Genomic DNA, 22,208 nt, shown 5'->3' on the forward strand with positions numbered 1-22,208 from the left:
GCTGCCTGGAGGTCATTGCTCAAACACAAAATGAGAGTCACATTGACTACAATTGGATGGTTAAATCTAACAATAATGGACTACACAAAATAGCATCTTCATATGCTAGATTCAGTACTGGTTTAGTTTTGATTGCCTTCACAAAATCCTTCCTTCAACCTTCAAATGATGTCTGCATGTATAGCTCTGCTTATTTTCGCATATACCTTATTGCAATCCTTTTCGTATTCAGACACTAATCTCATAAATGAGATCTTACATTTATACCATAACCTTAGACCAATTTGAATAGGTCGGCTCACTAAAAGATATTACAATAAAATCAATTACAAGTAAATCAATATCCAATGCATCATGTCGGCTCAATGCATTTACAATAATAATAAATAATCTCCATAATGTGTCGTGCTGATCTAGAATAAATATGCTTGCTGGTACATATCTTGGACCTATTTGCCAGTAACATCAAATATGCAAACTCGAATAAACAATTAACCAAATCATTAAAACCAAGTGATCGAATAATGTCTTCGACATAACCAAGTAGTCTCCAAGTCATTCCGAGTGCTGGTGAACCAAATACCGATGACTGTGCATAAGTCTCTGACTTGCCGGTGAACATAACCAAAATCTCCAAGTGCTGATAAGTATTGACAAGCAATGACAAGTGTTGAAATCAATGAAAAAACCATATCAAAATATCCAAAATTCCAAAAATCTCCCCCTTTGGCATTGATGGCAACACAAGATGGAAAAACCATCAAAGTTCCAAAACAGAAATGCCAAAAACCAAAAACCAACAATCTCCCAAAGAGATCATTAACCAAAAATAAAAAATACATAATATCTCTCCCCCTAGGAATAATATTTCCCCAAAAGAAACAGATAATATGTTTTTCCATATCAATCTCTCCCCCTTTGACATCAAATGCCAAAGCAATACAAAACCAAATACAAAATGCCAACTTATTATACCAACTACTCCCCCTAAGAAGTAGCTCTCCTCATCAAAGTCGGAATAAGATTTCTCTGTTAATTTTGTCAGTTGATGACAAACATCAACTGTCTAAGTTTCTACCGGTGGGGGTAGGACTCCAAGTTGCTCTCTGAGATACTCAAATGTTTCCTTAGGCAAAGGCTTTGTAAAAATATTTGCAATCTGCTCTTTAGTATTCACATAAACCAATTTCACTTCTTTTGCTTCAACATTATCCTTTAGAAAATTGAATTTGATAGAAACATGTTTATTCTTAGAGTGAAATACCGGGTTCTTTGATATATCAATTGCTACCATATTATCATAGTAGATAGTTATAGGTTCCTTAAATTTTACCTTTATATCCTTCAATATTTGCTTGATCCATAATACTTGTGTACAAATAGTTGCTACTACAACATATTTGGCTTCTGCTATTGATAGACTTGTACAACTTTGTTTCTTGCTCGATGATGAAATTAGTCTGCTGCCAAGAAAAAATGCTTCGTCGGTGGTGGTTTTTCTGTCATCCACATCTCCTGCCCAATTAGCATCTGTGTATGCACATAAATCAAAATTTTCATCTCTAGGATACCATAAACCAGGATTTGTAGTGCCTTTTGGGTACTGGAAAATCCTTTTCACTGCTGATTCCTGATTTTCTTTAGGATTACTTTGAAATATTGAAACAATACATACTGCATTCATAAAATCAAGTCTTGTTTGTGTCAAATATAGTAAACCTTCTATCATAGACTTGTATCTAGTCAGATTAACAGGCGTAGATTCACCCTTCAAAGATAATTTATCAGCTGTAGTCATAGGTGTGCTTACCGATTTACAGTTTTCCATGCCAAATTTCTTTAGTAATTCCTTTAAGCACTTAGATTGACATAGGAATATACCTTTATCAGTTTGTGAAATCTGCAATCCTAAAAATAATTTTATCTCTCCAATCATAGACATTTCAAATTCTTGCTGCATTTTGTTAGAAAACTCTTTACACAAACCATCTTCTCTTCCAAAGATTATATCATCAACAAAAACTTCAATAACCAAGATGTCATCATTAGTCACTTTGTAGTATAGATTGTTGTCAGCATTACCTTTAGTGCATCCAAGCTTCAAAAGATATTTGTCCAATCTAGCATACCAAGCTCAAGGAGCTTGTTTCAATCCATATAAAGTTTTCCTTAACCTGCAAACCATGTCTTTGTTATCTGTCAAATAAAATCCATCATGTTGTTCAATATAAACTTCTTCTTCAAGATCTCCATTCAGAATTGTACATTTAACATCTATTTGATATACTTTATAGTTCTTGTGTGCTGCAAAAGCCAATAAAAGTCTGACTGCCTCAATTCTAGCTATCAGTGCAAAGGTTTCATTGTAATCAATTCCTTCTTTCTCTGAATATCCCTTACACACCAATATTGCTTTATTTCTGATTACCATGCCATCTTCATTCAGTTTATTTCTGAAAAACCCATTTAGTTCCAATTACATTTTTGTCTTTAGGCTAGGGAACTAATAACCAAGTGTTATTCTTTTCAATTTGTTTCAATTCATCTTCCATAGCTCTAATCCAATATTTATCTTCACAAGCCTTATTAATTGATATAGGTTCAATTTGAGAAATAATACATATCTCTTCATTTGCCAATCTTCCTCTAGTCATAACTCCTTGCAATTTGTTTCCAATTATCTGATCTTCAAAATGATTCAATCTTACATACCAGGGTGTTTTTACTTCTTGTTGTTCTTCAGTGACTTTTGGATCTCCAGATGATGCCTGTGTCACTGGATCACCATTGTGTACTGGTGTATTCACAGTAGGTTCATTTATGATTATCTCTATTGCAGGTTCAGAGTCCGTGTACCTTGAATTTCCTCTAAACTGTTCATCAATCTTCACATTTGCACTCTCAACATTTTTTTGCAATCTCTTGTTAAAACATTTGTATGCCTTTCTCTTAGATGAATAACCAAAAAATATTCCTTCATCACTTCTAGGATCATATTTGCCAATATACTCATCTCTTGTAATATAGCATTTACTTCCAAATATTCTGAAATATTTAAGAGTAGGAGTATTAGCAAACCATAGTTCATGTGGGGTCTTACCGGTTTCACCTCTGATGTGAACTCTGTTGAATGTATAAACAATTGTATTGACCACTTCTCTCCAGTATATATGAGGTATATTTGCTTCAGGTATCATACTTCTGGCTGCATCTAAGATAGTTCTATTTTTCCTTTCCACAACTCCATTCTGTTGGGGTGTCCGGGGTGCTGATAACTGTCTTCTAATCCCATTCACTTCACAGAATGTATTAAATTACTTAGATGTGAATTAACCTCCTTGATCTAATCTCAAACATTTGATGTTCTTGCCGGTTTCATTTTCTACCATCACCTTGAATAGTTTGAATTTCCCAAATGCTTTAGATTTTTCTCTGAGAAAAGTAACCCAACACATTCTAGAATAGTCATCAATGATTAGCATAAAATACCTATCTCCTTGTATACTTATAGTTCTTGTTGGACCTCATAAATTAGTATGAATTAAATCGAGAACATTGTTAGACTTCTCTGGAATACTCTTGAAAGTTGCTCTAACTTGCTTCCCAAATTGACATTCCTTACATACCGGATTGTGAGGTTTAACAATCTTAGGTAAACCTCTTACTTCCTTAGTAGTAGTGATTTTCACAATGCAATCAAAATTTACATGACAAAGTCTCTTATGCCATAACTAACTTTCACTAATATGTGCAATCAAACATGCTTTCTCATTGTTGTTCAAATGAAATATATTACCTCTAGTCTAATTACCGGTTGCAATTTCCAAACCAGTTTTGTTTAAGATTTTGCATTTACCATTCTTAAATTTTAACTAAAATCCTTTCTCAACTAATTGACCAACACTCAAAAGGTAATGCTCCAAACCTTCAACATAGTAAACATTATCAGTATTGTGCTTACCATCAAAAGATAGAGTGCCTTTTCCTTTGATCAAACAAGCTTTATCATCTCCAAATCTTACTAGACCTCCAGTGCAATCTTGAAAGGTTAATAATTTACTCTTATCACTAGTCATATGATGTGAACATCTTGAATCAATAATTCATTCATCCTTATCTTCAACTTTAGCTTCCAGGGCCTTCTCTACCGGTTGAACAGTAGGTGTTAGTTGATCTTATGTTATAGAAACAAAAGCCCATCCATTGTCTATCGGATTCTCATCAGAATCATAAGTAACTCCTTCATCAACATAATAACAAGATTTGTCTCTATTCTTCTTAAACTTGTATTTCTGATAATCAGGGTTAGGCTTATATGTTTTTTTAGCTTCTTCTCTTAATCGTGCATGTCTATCAGGGCATCTAGAAGCCATATGACCAATCTTATTACAGTTGAAACATTTAAAGGGTGCTTTACCTTCATAATTACTTCCAATTGCACCTTTAGGACTTTTCCTTGCAAATAGTGCTTCAAGTTCTTCCAATTCTTCATTTTCTCTCCTACTTTCTTCAAGTTTTCTTGCATAGAAGGCCTTCCAATAAGAATTATCAAATGATGATGGTTTGAAAGCTAGATCTATCTTGATAGTAGTAACATGACCAAATTCCTCGAGCTCAAAAGCTGAAAGTTATCCAACCAAAGTGTCTCTAGATACTGATGCATTAGGCATTGTTCTCAATTCATTTATAGCAGTAAATTTCATTTTATATGTCAGCGGAAAGGCTCTTAAATCTTTAGAAACAATCTCATCTTCACTTAAGGTACCTCCATAACATTGTATACCCAAAACAATTTCATTTACTCTTTCCATAAAAGCAGGAATTCTTTCTTCTTCTTCCATTTTCAGACTTTCATACTTGACCCTGAAGCATTGAAGTTTTGCAATTTTGACTATGGAATCTCCTTCATTCAATGTTTCTAGATTGTCCCAAATAGCTTTAGCAGTAGATCTATCTGGCAATCCCATGACTTGCTGATCTAACAATGTGCTCAAAAGTGCTTTTCTTGCTTTGCAGTCATTTTCCTCATCTTTAGCCAAGCTAGGTGGAATAGGTTGACCTTGAGTAGGAGCAGTATAGCCATTCATTGTAACATCCCATATGTCCTTTCCAATGCAATTCAAATGTATGTCCATCCTTATCTTCCATATGCCATAGTAAGTTCCATCAAGTTTCAGACTGTCCTTCCTGAAATAGTTAGAAGACAGTCGATCTCCTCAAGCTATTAAACTTCTAGAAAAGAGGATTAGGTTCTGATACCAATTGTTAGGTCCCAGAGAAAACTGAGAGGGGGGGGGTGAATTAGTCATCCAATAAATTTATGTCGGTAGACAGTCTTAACAGTTAATTAAAGTATAGATAAAGATTAATGCATAAAACATAAAGACAATAACATCCACAACACATAACACAAATATTTGTACGTGGAAACCCTGTAAGGGGAAAAACCATGATGGGAAGCCTTACCCTCAATCAAATTATACTACTACAGATAGTATGTGTGTACAATATGGATTATGTACATGCAGAAAGGCCAGCTACCTAGAGCTCACTGCTCAAACACAAAATGAGAGTCACACTAACTACAATTGGATGGTTAAATCCAATGATAATGTACTGCATAAAATAGCATCTTCATATTCTGGATTCAGTACCGGTTTAGTTCTGATTGCCTTCACAAAATCCTTCCTTCAACCTTCAAATGATGTCTGCGTGTATAGCTCTGTTTATTTTTGCATATAGCTTATTGTAATCCTTTTTGCATTCACACACTAATCTCATAAATGAGATCTTACATTTATACCATAACCTAAGACCAACTTGAATAGGTCGGCTCACTAAAAGATATTACAATTAAATCAATTACAAGTAAATCAATATCCAATGCATGATGTTGGCTCAATACATTTACAATAATAATAAATCATCTGCATAACATGTCGTGTTGATCTAGAATAGATATGCCTACCGATGCATATCTTGGACCTATTTGCTAGTAACATCAAATATAAAAACCTGAACAAACAATTAACCAAATCGCCAAAACCAAGTGATTGAATAATGTCTTTGACATAATCAAGTAGTCTCCAAGTCATTCCAAGTGTCAGTGAACAATATAATCTACCGGTGAACCAAATACGGGTGACTGTGCATAAGTCTCTAACTTGCTGTTAAACATAACCAAAATCTCCAAGTGCTGATAAGTGTTGACAAGAAATGATAGGTGTTGACATCAATGACAGAACCATATCAACATATCCAAAATCCCAACATCAAGTACATTACTTTTGATAAAATATTTAAATGTTTTCATTCCTAGCTTTTCCCAGTGCTTAACCACCTTAGGTATGAAGTAAAAATGAACTTCCCCTATCAGATTTTTCCTCCATTTCTTAGTTTGTTGTTGTTGCATAAGATAAAAATATTCTCCTGATACATCAAGGGCTTATCTTGAGGTTGTATAATATTGATATGGCTTTGGCCCCCACTAATGGGCCTTTCATACACCCCTTTAGCACTCTCACTAACCCCACCCTAGTTGTCGATCTCTATATAAATGTAGACTACAAAGGATCCCCTAACAAAATCCCTACCCACAACGAGGCTCCTACTTAAGGTAACCCTAATTGGGATACAAAAACAAGAACTTTCTGACCCCTCCCCCAAAAGTTATTATGTATATATTGTTAGATGCAGAGGTGCTTTCTTTTAAGGACCATGTGCCCTATTGTTTAATGGATTCTAAGTGGGAACTAGATAGACCTAAGACAAATTTTATAATCCCTTCTATAGATTTGGGATCCCCTCTCCCCTCCCTTATCAATTCACTATGGAAATGGGATTTACCCATTCTCGCTGAAATGGTGAATGAGCTATGTGATGGGTACAATGAATACGAACTTGTTATCTACTGGATCCTAGGCCAACTCAATATTGCAAAGGAAAAAATGAATAGGTTGGAGGCACTTATCATGGTGGATGCCAAATCCTCTATTTCGATGATAGATGAAAAAGGTCAAAGGTCTAGGTTGTGGGCAATCAGTTGGTAGATATACTTGAGAAGTGGAAGGAGCTTAGCATGGAGGTGGACAAAAAGGACGATAGGAAAGAGACAACTAGTGTCATCGAGGAGCTTCAAGATAACCAAGTGACCTGCTAAAGGAAGATAGCTGAGATGATCATACTTAACACTAAAATATCAAGAGAAAAATCTACCTCTCTTCAAACCATTCAAGAGGAATTTGATATAATGCATGAAAAGAAAAGGCATCACATAGGATTTCCTTCTACCATGGCTAATTCCAAGGTGAAGGCTACTCTAGAGTCCCTTTCTCTATCTATGGGAAAAGGTTTGTGTCTTTGGTGGGTGGTGTGGTTTCTCCTTTTTTGGTGTCTCTTAGGTTCTAGTCTACTTTTTTGTTTTGTTAGCTTCTAGTAGTTAGTAGGTTTTTGGTTTATTTTTGACATCTAGTTCTCTACTTGGATGCTCTCACTCCTCATGAGACCCCTAGTCTTTACACTTTGGCGGTTATATAATTTTTTGGGCCTCCCCCATTTTTTTATCTAATGAGAACATTCATACTCAAAACTCATGACCAAGAGCGAAGATTCTTTTCATTTCCAAGAATCTAACTTCTCCTCCACTTCTTATCCACCTCTTAAGTTTCCTAGTTATAGCTCGCCACTTACCCTTGTTGTCAAAAATACGAATTACTACTTAACATTCTAAAATGTACTTTCCACTTTCCAACAACATAATTTTCCTCCAAAATATTTCAAATCTTATTTATTAATTCAACATTAAATCTAATTTGATCATTTAACCATAAAGGAAAATCTTTCCTAATTTATCTACAAGTCTTGCTTTACTATTTTTGAATAATTAGACCTATTATAAATAGTAAGTACTATGTTTGAAAAGGGAACATAAAAATTCCTCACTTACAAATATTTCTTGTCATTAAGAAATGGATATTTAGATGGTCAAGATCTTCTGGTCCTTCCTAAGTTGTAACTTCAATAGGGAAACCTTTCTATTTGATCAAATGCTCTAATATGCTTCTTTTTCTTAACTTCTTCTCTCTTATTTCCCTATTTAGGAGTTAATATCAACTTTCCTTCATATGTCTAAAGGTGGTATATCAAATGAAACTACTACTTTCTATCACACAACCTTATTATGACATGAAACATAAAAAATATTATGTATTTTTCTATTTGGTGGAAGCTCCAATTTATAAGATACCTCCCCTATATTTATGGTAATATTGTAGGGTCTATAAAACATTGGATTGAGTTTCTTTTCTGCATTTCTCTTGAAACATTTTTTCTTATATGGTAACAATCTAGAAAAAAACAAGTACCCAATGTTAAAAAATATCCCCATTCTCTTCTTATCAGCATACATCTTCTTTTGGTTTTGAGCATGATGCAAATTGTCTTTGAGTGACCTCAACACCTCTTGGATTTATTTAACAAAATCTCTTTTTTCAAGAACTTTAGTATCTAAAAATAATAGATCACCAAAAGAAAATTCATCACAACTATAGAGTGCTAGAAAAGGAGGCATTATAAAAATACTCTCCTAGATGAAAACATTTTACCAAAGTGTTTTTTCGATTTGAAACATAGTTCCTCAAGTATCCTTCTATCCATTTGTTAACCAATTTTGTTTGGAGGTCTATTTGAGTATGATAGCTTAAACTGGGTTTGAGTAGTTTACATGTCAAATGAAATAATTCCATTAAAAATTAACTAAGGAACATACTACCTCTAACAATGACAATATTCTTGGGTAAGGCATGAAATTTGAAAATATTTATAAAAAATAACTTTCCTACTAGGAATGCCTCAAAAAAAGTTGTAATAGCAAAGAAATGTGCATACTTGGTTAATCTAGCTACCACAACATATATACAATATTTACATTGAGCTTTTGGCAAATTAATGATAAATTTAATGGAGATACTTTCCCACTTTTGTTTAGAAATTGGAAGTGGTTGTAATAATCCTGAGGGAAAAATCTACTCTCTTATTTTTTTGGCAAACCATACACTCTATGATATATTTGAGGACACCCTCCTTCATCCCTTTGCAAGAGAATCTCTCTTGGATTCACCTATATGTTTTAAAATACCCTCGATGACTATAGAAGGGTGTATTATGGAAATATCTTAATATCTTATCCTTAACCTTGGATCCTAGTACCAAAAATAGTTTGTTCTTGTAGTAGATCATCCCATCAATAACTGTGTACCAGTCATCCTCCACTAACTCATCCAATACATTAGAGGCATAATAAATCTTATCATATTATGAAATGATGGATACTTTCCAATCAAATGAAATAGAAGATAGATAGAATAATGTATGCTCCCTAGAAAGTGCATCAACATCTACATTTTTCTTCCCTTTTATATATTCAATCTCAAAATCATAAGCTTACAATTGACTGGGATATTTTTGTTGATGACCATTGATATATCTTTGTTTCAACAATAACTTAAGACTATTACGATCATTTTTCACAAAAAACTTTCTACATACCAAGTATTGCCTAAACATATCAAGAGCATGCGGGATTGCCAACATTTCTTTGTCATAAATGGAGTATGCTCTATCTAGTTGTCTCAATTTTCAACTTTTGAAAGTTATTGGATGTCCCTTTTTAGTTAGGATAGCCACTACACTTTCTCTAGATGCATAAATTTCAGCAAAAAAATGTAGATAAGAATTTGGAATTGCAAGCATAGGGCATAAGCTCATTACCTCTTAAAATTTTTCCATTGTTTTTGTGCTTCTTATATAAAATTAAAGTCACCTTTCTTAGTTAAATAAATCAAAGAGGTAGAAAGATGAGAAAAATATTTGACAAATATTCTATAGTAACTACACAAACTAAATAACCCTCTCAACCAAGTAAGAGTGGTTTGCGGTGGCCAATCCAATATTGTATGAATCTTCTATTGGTGAACCCAAACTCCCTTAGAACTTACGACATGTCCCAAAAAAATAAATCTAAGCTTAAAAAACTATCATTTGGAAAACTTAGCATAGGAATATTGCTACTAAAAAATGTCTATAACAATATCTCTTAGAGATGTTCTAAGTTCTCTTTCTATGTTTTCTAGTAAATCAAATTATTGTTGAAGAACACCAAAACAAATTTCTTGAGATGTTTACTGAATACCTTATTGATGCAAGATTGAAATTTGTTGTTGGAGCATTACTGAGACCAAATGGCATGATAAGAAATTCAAAGTGCCCATAGTGACATATGTAAGTAGTCTTCTCTATATCTTCCTTCCTCATATAGATTTGGTGATACCCAGATCTCAAATTACTATTAGAGAAGTACACAACACCATGTAACTCATCAATGAGTTTATCTATCCTAGGTATGGGATATCTGATTTTGATGGTCTTTTTGTTTAAAGATTTGTAGTCTATGCACATTATCATTGTGCTATCTTTCTTCTTCACAAGTACCACTATAGAAGAAAATGGACTAGAGCTAGGACTTATGAATCCCATGTCAAGGAGCTCCTTTATGGTCTTCTTAATCTCTTCCTTATAACCCCTTGGATGATTGTATGGAGTAGTTATATAAAAGGTTTGGCAACCTATTCCAACCCAATAACATGTTCAAATACCTTGTTTCAAGGTAATCTCAAAGACATATTATTTAAAACTAAACTATGCTTATCAATAATTTTCTAAATTTAAAGTGGAAATTACCTTGCTTCTTGGAGGAGATTTTTAGATGAATTCTTATTCCTCTTGGCCAAGCTACTTGTCCTCTTCGAAAAGTCGAGCCTCCATATTTTTTGTGGTACCTACCTGGGTTGCTCCATTTGACAATCCTCTCAATGGAACATCTTTCACATTACATTGGAACTTAAACTCCATTGTTTGATGATTCATAATATAGTAACCTCAGGAATAGAGTGTTGCCATTGGACAACTTAAACAATATTCGTTTCTCTAATACCCAATATATATAAGTCATCTTGAGTTGTCTAATCACTTGAGTGTAAGGCATAGTGAACCCATCTACAATAGTGACATTGAAGCCTTCAAATTCCTTTTCTTTAAGTCCTCTTCTCACAAAGTATCATTCATCTATAAATTTGTGGGTTTCCCCACTATAAAGTAGAATAGTCATCCTTTGTCTAGGTAGCACACACCGAATCCTAAAAGTATGATACCTTGGAGTTCCTAGTAAGAGTGCAAAAGTGCCTCCTAAATTCATTTCTTCTTATTTTTCTCCTTCTTCTTCTTCTTTGGTGTCATGAAATTCCTCATTACCATCTAAATCAGAATCGAAAATGACTTCAATAAATTTGTACTTATCCTTCACCCAAATATAAAACAATATTTTTTTCTTCAAATCTCACTTGTCTCATCATCCACCTTATTTATTTTTCATTTGGTACATTCTTTTATGGTAGAGGTAGGAATATCTTTTTCTGAAAATTCCCCTTATGTTTATAGGAATTAGAGAGATTTTGATTTGTCATTATTAATTTATATATATTTATTAAATTGTATTGGTAGAAAGAATATAATGTATTATTAGAATATCAAATCATCAAAAACATTTAAATGGGTTATTTATAAGATTAAATACTAAAAACTTTAAATAATTCCATAAAAGGACTAAGGGAAACTTTAAGGACTTCTAAAGGTATCTGGCCCTGGGTGAGAGTGTTGTCGGTCTACAAAGTGGGTTCAAAAGGAATGACTTGCTATCAATATAGAAAGAGGATGCATTGCTCTTGATAAAATCTGTTAGCCTAGTTAGGAGGTTTAAATGCTTCCATTCCTAGTTGTTTCCCATGATCAATCATTTAATGTATGGTGTCAAAATGAAAATTCCCTTCTAGATTTTCTCATTTAATTCCCTTCTAGATGGTCGCTAAATCTAAAGGTAGCCTTCCCTAGCACCAAGGTCTCATTCTGCACCTTTACAGTTTTCACCTAGGTTTAACCCTAACTTGTGCCTTGACTATTCATCCTTCAGGACTGACATTGTGTGTTGAGTTACTGGTCAAATTGGTTGATACAAAAGCCACCCCAAAGTCTTAGAAGAATCCTACCTAGGTTAACCCCTTTAGGATTGTTAGGATTCCCAAAGATACTGAGAGGGGGGGGTGAATCAGTATTTGACTGGTTAGATAATTTTCTTAACTTATAACATGAAAAGCATATTAAAATTGTGTACCGATAAACCAGAAATAATGCAACAAATAAGAATAACAACCACAACATAAGAGACACCCCATAACATAATATTTTAATGAGGAAACCCAGTGTGGGAAAAACCTCGGTGGGATTTGTGACCCACAATATTCGCTTACTAGCCAATAAGAGAATATTACTACTTACAATAGGGGCCTACACATACAGGAAGGCCAAGTGCCTAGAGCTCACTACTCAATTACAAAAGAAGTCACACTGACTTACAAAAATGGATTATACAAATCCAATGTCTTGTACTGCTTCAGATTAGCATCTACTATGCCAAATTTAGTACTAGTTTAAGCTCTGCAACATACATAAACCCTTATCCTAATAATTTGCATATTAGGTTTGCTATCATCTATCCATCAATCGCCTATTAAATGATCTACAATGATCTCATACATATATGAGTCATATTACAATCTGCCAAGTCGTCTTACAAAAGATCTTATAATTAATTACAAAATATATATACACAAAATTCTTGTCGGCTAGGGTGCCAGTAATCTTCTTTTTCAGTGCCGGTGATCTATATGTCAATGTAGAGTCTATCGGAGCTGGTGCCTGTGCTTGCCTGCTAGTATCACATGATTGTAAGGTTGCCATCAATGAAAATACCTTCAGTCACCTACAATGTCTCATTGGAGTGTGCATTTACAAACAATCTCCCCCTTTGGCATTAATGGCAACACTCATGAGAAAAATCCAAAAATGTATATCCAAAAATGGTTTGCCAAAATTGTCTTACCAAAAACTGTGTGCCAAAAATGTATGCTCCCCCTGAGCTGATGATGTCCCATTTTGATTATTTTTCTCACCGCACTACTCCCCCTTTGACACCAATGACAAAGGTTGTCATTCATTGTCACTGGAGTGTGTTTCCTGCCTATATTTTTTTAACCAGTGGGTTAGAATCTAGAAAATATTTGTCAAAACCAAATTTAAACTGCCGCTGAATCTTTTGCTATCTTGTAATGCCTCTTGTGTTCTTTGAACTATACCAGTGAGTATGTGCATTTTCTCTTCTGGTGTCTTAAGTCCGGGAACTAGAGCCTCAGAAATTTCTTTTCTCAAAGAAATGAGGTAATCTAGTTTAGGACCAAGTTTACACTTTAAGCTCTTTGCCTTATCCTTTATTCTTTCTTTATCCTTTTCTAACTTCTCTATTTTCTCTTGAAGATCTACAATTTTCTTTTCTATCTCCAAAAATGAATCTGATGTGCCTATCAGGTTGTCAGCAATATTATTAATCTCATCTTGTGCTTTGCTGGTTTCCTTGTCTAGGTCTTCTGTCAGAATATTTGTTTTACAAGTATCTCTATACAGTTTCTTGAAATCCAAAATTGTCTCTCATAGTGCTGGTAATAAGGTTTCTATTTGTTCTTTATTTTTCTTTACTATTTCCTCAAAGAATTTCTCTTTCTCTTTATTCATCCTCTCCTTGAATGTGTCCTCATTTATTTGATCAACTGTCAAAATGTTGCCAGTGATAAATTTAGACAATGTGTCTAGTTGACCTAAAGAATCTTTATTGTCTACAATGCACTTTGGTGCTACCAATCTAAGAATAGGAATATTGTCATCAATAGCCTTATAGGCTTGTGCATTACACTTCATGATTTTCTTTATTCAATCCACTAAGATCTCTGTTACATTTGTAGGTCGTAATTCTGCTATAGAAGTACCAAATGTCTGCCCAACTATTTTCACAATATCCATGTTGTCGGTTGTAGTAAAAACTTTGCTTGTTTTGACCTCTGGTAGGTCAGTCTGTGTTTTCATTTCTATTATCAAAGGTTTACACTTTTCAGTTTTCGCCGGTGGCACTATCTCAGTCTAAACTTGTATCTCAACCTATTTCTGTTTCTATTTCTCAGTTTGTACCTCTGCACTGTCCATTGTTGGTTCTCTTGATTGTTTTTCAGTTTTATCTAGTGGTTCTTCTAATGGCCTACCAGTGGTTTCCTCTATCGTTTTCTCTGTCTGAGTAGGTTTTTTTGTGCTTATGTTTATAGTATCATTAACCTCAACCTCAACATCTGCAGTCAGTGACTCAATAGTCACATCTTTCTTTTTATCCTGAGTGGTTTCTTTGTCAACCACAACATTTACTTCTTGTGTGTCAATATTCATACTATACAAAACTTCAGACTTAGGATTTGTATCCTCTAGAGGAGTCTCCATACTCTCAGTGGCTGATTGATTATCTGTAGTTTCTACCAGTGGAGTATCCGAAGGAGGTGGGGTTAAGTTATCAGTTATTTTTAGGCTTGGAAGTCCACCTACCTTACCTTTCCCCTTATCCCTGTCCTTTTGATATACCCTGATGGTCTTATGTCTTAGTAACTCTTCTTGTTTCTCTTTTTCCACAAAGAATATGTCCCATGCATCTGTTGTTTCTTCAGAGACTTCATTTACTCTACCTGCCATTAGTGCTACATGTCGATGAGCGATTGAAAGCACTATCCGGTTAGTCTCAATAATTAATTGGTCTATTTCATCAGGTGAGTTAACTGGATGCACTGCAAGTAATTTTTTAATTTTTATCTTCTTGTCCAGCTCAACGATAGCTACCCTTCTAGCTTCTAATCTTCTATACAAATCAGCTGGTATTTCATCAACAATTTCAATCAAAAATTTCTTGTAAAAATCTAAGTGTAAAATTACACTATTTTCAATTCTTTCTTTGTCATCAGCAAAAAGTGTGTCATACAGTTTGCTAATGTTTTTCAACTTTCCATCCTCTGTTATTTCGTTAAGTAGCTTATCTAGTGGAGCAATGTTTTGTTTTATCTTCTTCTTCTTTGGAGTCATTTTCTTTACAGGAGGCCTAACTGCCTGTTGCTTTTGTCTTGTTTTCCTAGGAGTGGGTGAGGGTACCAGTGAGGGTTTTCTTTTCCTTTCTACCCTTTTGAATACCATTGGTATATCACTCTTAGAAGAAGTTCCAACTGGTGAAAGATGAGTTTTCAGTTGAAGTCCTTCCAACTCAGTTTCTTTGATACCAGTTTGTTTCAAAACATCTTCCTTAATTGTCATTGCATGACGGGTTCCTTTCCTTACTGTTTCTTCAACTTTCTTAACCGTTTTTCTTGACTAAATTCTACTTTCAATTGTTTCTACATTTCCAAATACTTTCTTAGTGGGTTCCTTTGGTGCTTCAAGGAGGGATTTTGCATAAGTTTCTATGATGTTATCATCTATTTCATAGCCTATTTCAATTACCCAGATAGTCCTAGGGACAACTACCTCCATCCAGATTTTATCCTTTTTAATTACAAAATATATTTCCTTCTAATATTTATCTACAATTGCTTGTGACAGTCTTATTCTTGTCTTCATTTGATCTTTCAGTGCTTGAAAATGTTCATTTAAGTTTTTTTCTCTGTTATCTCCCATGTTGTTTAATAGATCCAATAGTTGCTTTCCTACAGATATATCAAAGCCAAAATATTTCTTACCAAAACCGGGTACTTGTTTAGTAATATATAACATTAAACATACAAGTAAATTTCCAAATCTAAAGGTTCCTTTCTTATCTCCCTTTATCTTCTTCAGATTGTCTATCAATTCATCTTTGAGCCATTCACACACATCTATTCTAGCATTGTTGTTAACCATGTCATATACACTTTTAATACATAGGCTAGATACTGAGTTCAACCTATTTGCATGTGTAGCTTTGTAGCCTAAAATCATACTAACAAATCTGGCATTGATGTCCTTCACATCATTTACCCTTAGAGACCTTTTATCAAATGTTGCGCTGGTTAGATCTATCACTGTGTCATTTGAGACTCTTTTAGTTCTGTCAGGTCTGCTTCCGGTGGAAGGTAACCATGTTACTTCTTTTACTACTTCTTTGGTGATCTTATGGATTGAATCAAACCAAAATAATTCACCATGGACTCTTCTTAGGACTATTCTTATAATATCCTCAGGAAAAGCAGGAATGCTAAGAATATCAACAAAACCTAGGGTTTTTACTACCTTGTGTTCCGGCTTGACATTTCCAGATTCATCACAAATCATGGTCCTATACATGTTTTTGATCTCATTGTCACCTAATTCCTCTATATGACATTGTATGTATATTCTAGGGTCTTCAGCATAGCCTACTCCCTTAGGAATTTTAGAAAATGCACCTAGGGTATCATCTTTCTTTGCTATTTCAAGAACCAGTTTGAGTATGGGTCTAGGGCGCTTAATAACCTCAATCACAGTAGGGTTTGCAATAAATTCAAGAGCAGCGGAGGATTCCATGAGTATAAATACCTCAATCTGCCTTACGGATGAGTGCTTGGATGAACTGCTTCACTTCTTCGCTAAGGATGCCTTCGCTCAGGAATTTTCACGCTCTCAAAGATTTGAACGCTCGGTGAATGAAAAAGAGCCAAAACACTTGCTTTATAATGTTATTTTCTCCAACTACCACATTTAATGCTTGTCGGTTAACCAATCACAACTTAACTTATCTATCGGTATAGAAGTAATTTCAACTTCTCACCATCAACCGAGGGAATAATAGCAAGTTTTTCATTTTGTTGCTAAACCCCGAAAGGATTTTCCTTCAGTTAGATGAAGAGTCTCTTGCCAGTGGAGGAGTATTCACATCAATATTCTGATCTCACTTTCGGATCCATTGTTTTGAGAATTCTTCCTTTACCTCTTCAACCTTTACCTTTCAAACTAGGACCTTTGTTGTTTGTCGGTGAAGTCTTGCTTCTACAAAATTTTGCAATATGTCCAATTTTGTTACAAGCATAACAAGTCACATTGTTTTTCTGAATATCTTTCCCATATCCTATGCTGATATGTATTTTGCATTGATTAGATAGGTGTCCAAATCTTCCCCAAACATAACATCTTATATTCATTTTGCAATTTTCTAAGTTATGACCAACTTTGTTGCATCTAGAACATTGACCGGTGGGTGTATTAATGTTTTGATAATTTCTAGATCTACACTGATTTGCTCTATGACCATACTTGTTACAGTTAAAGCATTTCCCATTGAATGTGTAAGAATAAGGTTGTCTTACCAGTTTACTATGATCATGATTGTTTGCAGTACCAGAACTTTCACCAATTTAAAAGCCAAGGCCATTTGTATCACCATTAGGTTTATTATTCTTCAGCATGTCAACAAGTTCTTCTAAACTTTTCTTGAATTTCTGCTTGTGTTGATTTGCAGCAGCCAATTCACTTTCCAAGATTCCTTTCTGTCTCATAAGTTCATTTGTGTCATTTTGTGTATGCATCAAATCTGTTTTCAACATATTATTTTCATGACTGAGTCTTGTGTTTTCATTTCCAACATCATTTAGTCTTCTAACCAAATCTTCTTCATTCTTCTTTCTATCTTCAATTTCTTTACAAAACCTCATAGTCATATCTTGCATCTCATTCTTCATTGTACTATTATCTTGTCTTAGCTTATTTACCAGATCATTAAGAGTTTCCTTTTCATCTTCATCTTTCTGCATCTTTTCACAAAGTTCTCTTCTTTTGTTCCTTGCAATAGTAAAATTCTCTTGAAGTCCTGAATGATATCTTGAGCAGCCTTCAGATCATCTTCAAGTTTGACATTTTTTACTTTTCCTGCATCATAGTCTGAAAGAGTTGTTTCTAATTGCTTTCTCAAATTTTCCATCTCTACCGGTGTCAAGATCTTCCTCAAGCTATTAGGATTCTGAAAATAGAGGACCAGGCTCTAATACCAATTGTTATGATTCCCAAAGATAGTGAGAGAGGGGGGTGAATCAGTATCTGACCGGTTAGATAATTTTCTTAACTTATAACATGAAAAGCATATTAAAACTGTGTATTAGTAAACCAGAAATAATGCAGCAAATAAGAATAACAACCACAACATAAGAGACACACCATAACACAATATTTTAATGAGGAAACCTGGTGTGGGAAAAACCTGGGTGGGATTTGTGACCCACAATATTCGCTTACTGGCCAATAAGAGAATATTACTGCTTACAATAGGGGCCTGCACATACAGGAAGGCCAAGTGCCTAGAGCTCACTGCTCAATTACAAAAGAAGTCACACTGACTTAAAAAAATGGATTATACAAATCCAATGTCTTGTACTGCTTCAGATTAGCATCTACTATGCCAGATTCAGTGCCGGTTTAAGCTTTGCAATGTACATAAACCCTTATCCTCATAATTCGCATATTAGGTCTGCTATCATCTATCCATCAATCGCTTATTAAATGATCTACAATGATCTCATACATATATGAGTCATATTACAATCCGCCAAGTCATCTTACAAAAGATTTTACAATTAATTACAAAATATATATACACAAAATTCCTATCGGCCAGGGTGTCAGTAATCTTGTTTTTTGGTGCCGGTGATCTGTATGTCAGTGTAGAGTCTGTCGGAGTCGATGCCTGTGCTTTCCTGTCGATATCACATGATTGTAAGGTTGCCATCAATGACAATACCTTCAATCACCTACAATGTCTCATTTGAGTGTGCATTTGCCAACAAGGACAACTAAATCTAAAAACCCTCTACCCTGCTATTCTGATGAATTCTTTGTTAAAAAGTTATTGTTGAATAAGACTTGGAGAAGATGACTACCATTTTGTCCACAAGGTCTAAATAAACTGCTACCAACTCTATGAGGAATGCTACTACCCCTCCTCCTCCCCCTAGCTCGCCTTCATCTTCACTTGTGAAATTTTTGGTAAAGGATGTCTCATCTCTCTTTGTGACTAAGGTTAATGAACTTTGCAATGGTTTCAATAAATATGAACCTATCATCTTTTGGCTCCTTGGATAATTCAAGGTTGCTAGGAAGAAAATCAACAAACTTGAGACCCTTGCTAAAGTTGACACAAGAGCTTCAAGTTGCGAAATGAATGACAAGGACCAAATTTTTTAGATTTTGGTAGGTAAATTGGTAGAAATGTTTGAGAAGTGGGAAGGATTGGAGAAGGTTGTGAAGGTACTTAATAAAAAAAGGAACCAGGGAAATGATACTAAGGTATTGGCAGACCTATTTGAGGGTCTGTATGAAAATAAGGAGTCCATGAAATACAAAATGGAAGACATGTTTACTCAAAATATGGAGATGACTAAGAAGAACTTGGTTTCTCTTCAAGCCATACAAAATGAATTTAATAGGAGGCTAGAAAAAAAGAGGTTCCTTTCAGAGTCGTCCACTAGCACTAGATTGGAGACAACTGTGTCAAAGGTGAAGGCAAGCTCAGGTTCACCAATTGTCTCTTTTGGGAAAGGATCTAGTAGAAAGCTCTCATTTTCAAAAAATTAAAGATATGAGTCAGGATAAGAAACTAGTGATGCCCTCCAGCAAGTAGGCCATTGGTTCGTGCTTTCAGTGGTAGTGTATTTTGTTCTATTTTTTGGTTTGTTGGTTATGCTTGTCTATTGTCTAAATTTAGTTTGTGGTGTTGGACCTTGTTGGGTTTTGTTTCTTTTTGGGAGTAGGTAGCATAGTCTTGGTCACTCACTCCTCATAGAGCCCTTGGTTTTCTTCGCTTGCTATTTTGATGCAGTTATGTTATGGTTTGACCCTCTTCAGGTTTAATCTATTCACAACTATTTAAAAATGAAATTCCATTGTCTCCCTAATCTCATAAAAAAAATTGTTTTATTGATTGAACTATTTTAGCAACAAAAAAAAATGTAATTATATTTGTCTATACTAGTGATACAACAAAGCCATACTTTCCTATAAATCATGCTTTTAATAGAAATAAAAGAATTTCCCAACAAGTAAAAATGACATGCATTCCATGTGTAGAGATTAAAATTCTAATAAACAACAAATAAATTTTTTTAGGGAAAAAACCAATGGGAAACCATGTCTCTGAAATAACCAAAGTCAGAAGTGCACAATTTAAGTAAGAATTTTTTCCTTATTTCTTTTAGTAGAGTAGATCATGGAAATTATGAGAAAAACTAATGAGGGGTAAGAAGGAAATGAATGAGTACTCTTCATTTAAGTTATATTGTGTGGATGCATTTGTCAAAAGTGATTGTAGAGCATTTCACAAATGGTGATACCAACTATTTTTATGAAACTTTGGTTGCATGCTTGAGGTCACGATTTTATGCCCTTGATCGACGAATATGCTCTTCTCTAAGTATCATGTCCTTACATACACTCGTTATGAATTATATCTTGTTATTTGTTGGAAATATAATCCATCCATTGGAATCCAGTGCGAGACATCACATTTGGTGGAAGCTTTTTCACAAATTATAGTCTACTGGCCAATAATTGTTGCATGTGTCACTAGCAATTTAAACTCCTAACTCATCAATGAGTGTTATATATTATTTTAAATAGAAAAAACCAACTTTTTAAAAAAACTTTTAGCGTAGTTTGAATGTGTTTTAGTTTTCCAATATCTCTCTTTACACTATATTGTAAAACTCAAAGCTATTAGATTAACTTTAAATTTATGATGATTTTAACGAATCAATTCAAATTTCAATGTAGAATCTCTGAGAACCATTTACTATTAATCTATTTATCATCTTTGTAGTTGAAGTTCTTTTAATACTAACATTATTATAATTTCAATGTGAAAAATTTCTCCTATATCTCTTCTCAAAATGCACTTTATTATTACTTAAAAATACTAATCTAACTTTAAATTAAAACCATTTCTTTTTGTTTTTACTCTTATAGTTGATATACCATGCAAATTATAAGGCTTCGTAAGAGATTAGGTACCTAGTGACTATTTATGTCCATTAAAAATACAACGGTCAAATCTTTGGAGGAGTGTTGACTTGGTCACGCTTACGGAAAATTTGCTTCCAAATATAAAATGCTTATCTTGTTGGCATTGGAAAATGTCAAAGTCTTTGGACCAAACGAAAAATGTTGCGAGACTTAACTCATGATGGCCTTCTTTAAAACTCAACCAAAATACCTCTGTACAAGATGTATATATATGGAATTTCACAGGCGTTTGGCACAAATTAGTTCAACATTAAGCGTTTGCTATTACAGGAAATTTAGCGTTGTGTCCCAAGGGATCTTCTCTACAATCCAGCATGCCAAAACGATCAAGAGACACAATTTTTGTAAGTGCAGATGAATCCAACTTTCGAAATATTGTACAGAAATTGACAGGAATGCCAACGCCCAAGCATAATCTGGCTAAGAACGCAGAGTTAATTGAAAAGCCCAAGGTTTTGAAGCCCATAGCCATGAGACCCACAGCTAATAAATTGTGTGGTAACAGTTGCTCATGGATTAATTCACTCATGGATTCATTCTGCGAAGATATCCCTCCTATGTTTAGACCACCTTTATGTGGAAAATCTTCACTGATCTACAAAACAGCCATGAAAGATAACGAAGACTTTATCGTGGACGTACTACGTCTGGATTGGGATGAAATCTGGGAAGAAATTCAGTCTTAGATATGCTATTAAATGAATATTTGTTGTGTTCTTTGTTTAATTTCTTACTGTACTCAGCTATATTTATCTCTGTTTTGACCAAAAATTATTATCAGGCCATTCATTCGCTTAATTAGCTGAGGGAAATTAAATTATTCTTTTACTTTATTTATCTAGGAATTCTTTTGACAACCACTATTTTAGCTCTGTTACTTGGTTCTTCCATGTCTTTGCTATATATGGAAAATGAAGTTGTATTGATCGCAAAAATGACTTGCCAATAATCGGGGAATATAATTTGGTTACTGGGTGTGAAAGTAGACGCTTGGTTCGACATTTGAGGAACGTCGAACTCGATATGCACTTATTTGAAATCCTCATTATAAAGATTTTGTGAATGCTCCAATCCCTTGGTTGGAAGTAAGGCAAAACTAATAAATTGTGAACTTTTATTCTATAAATAGAGAAGTAAACCTTTGTATTGACCTTTGAGTATTTTATGTCAAATATCCTAAATGCAAATGATTTGGATTGACCTTTGAGTAATTTGTTCCATAT

This window comes from Cryptomeria japonica, chromosome 8, assembly GCF_030272615.1.
Source record: "Cryptomeria japonica chromosome 8, Sugi_1.0, whole genome shotgun sequence".
NCBI classification, from domain to species: Eukaryota; Viridiplantae; Streptophyta; class Pinopsida; order Cupressales; family Cupressaceae; genus Cryptomeria; species Cryptomeria japonica.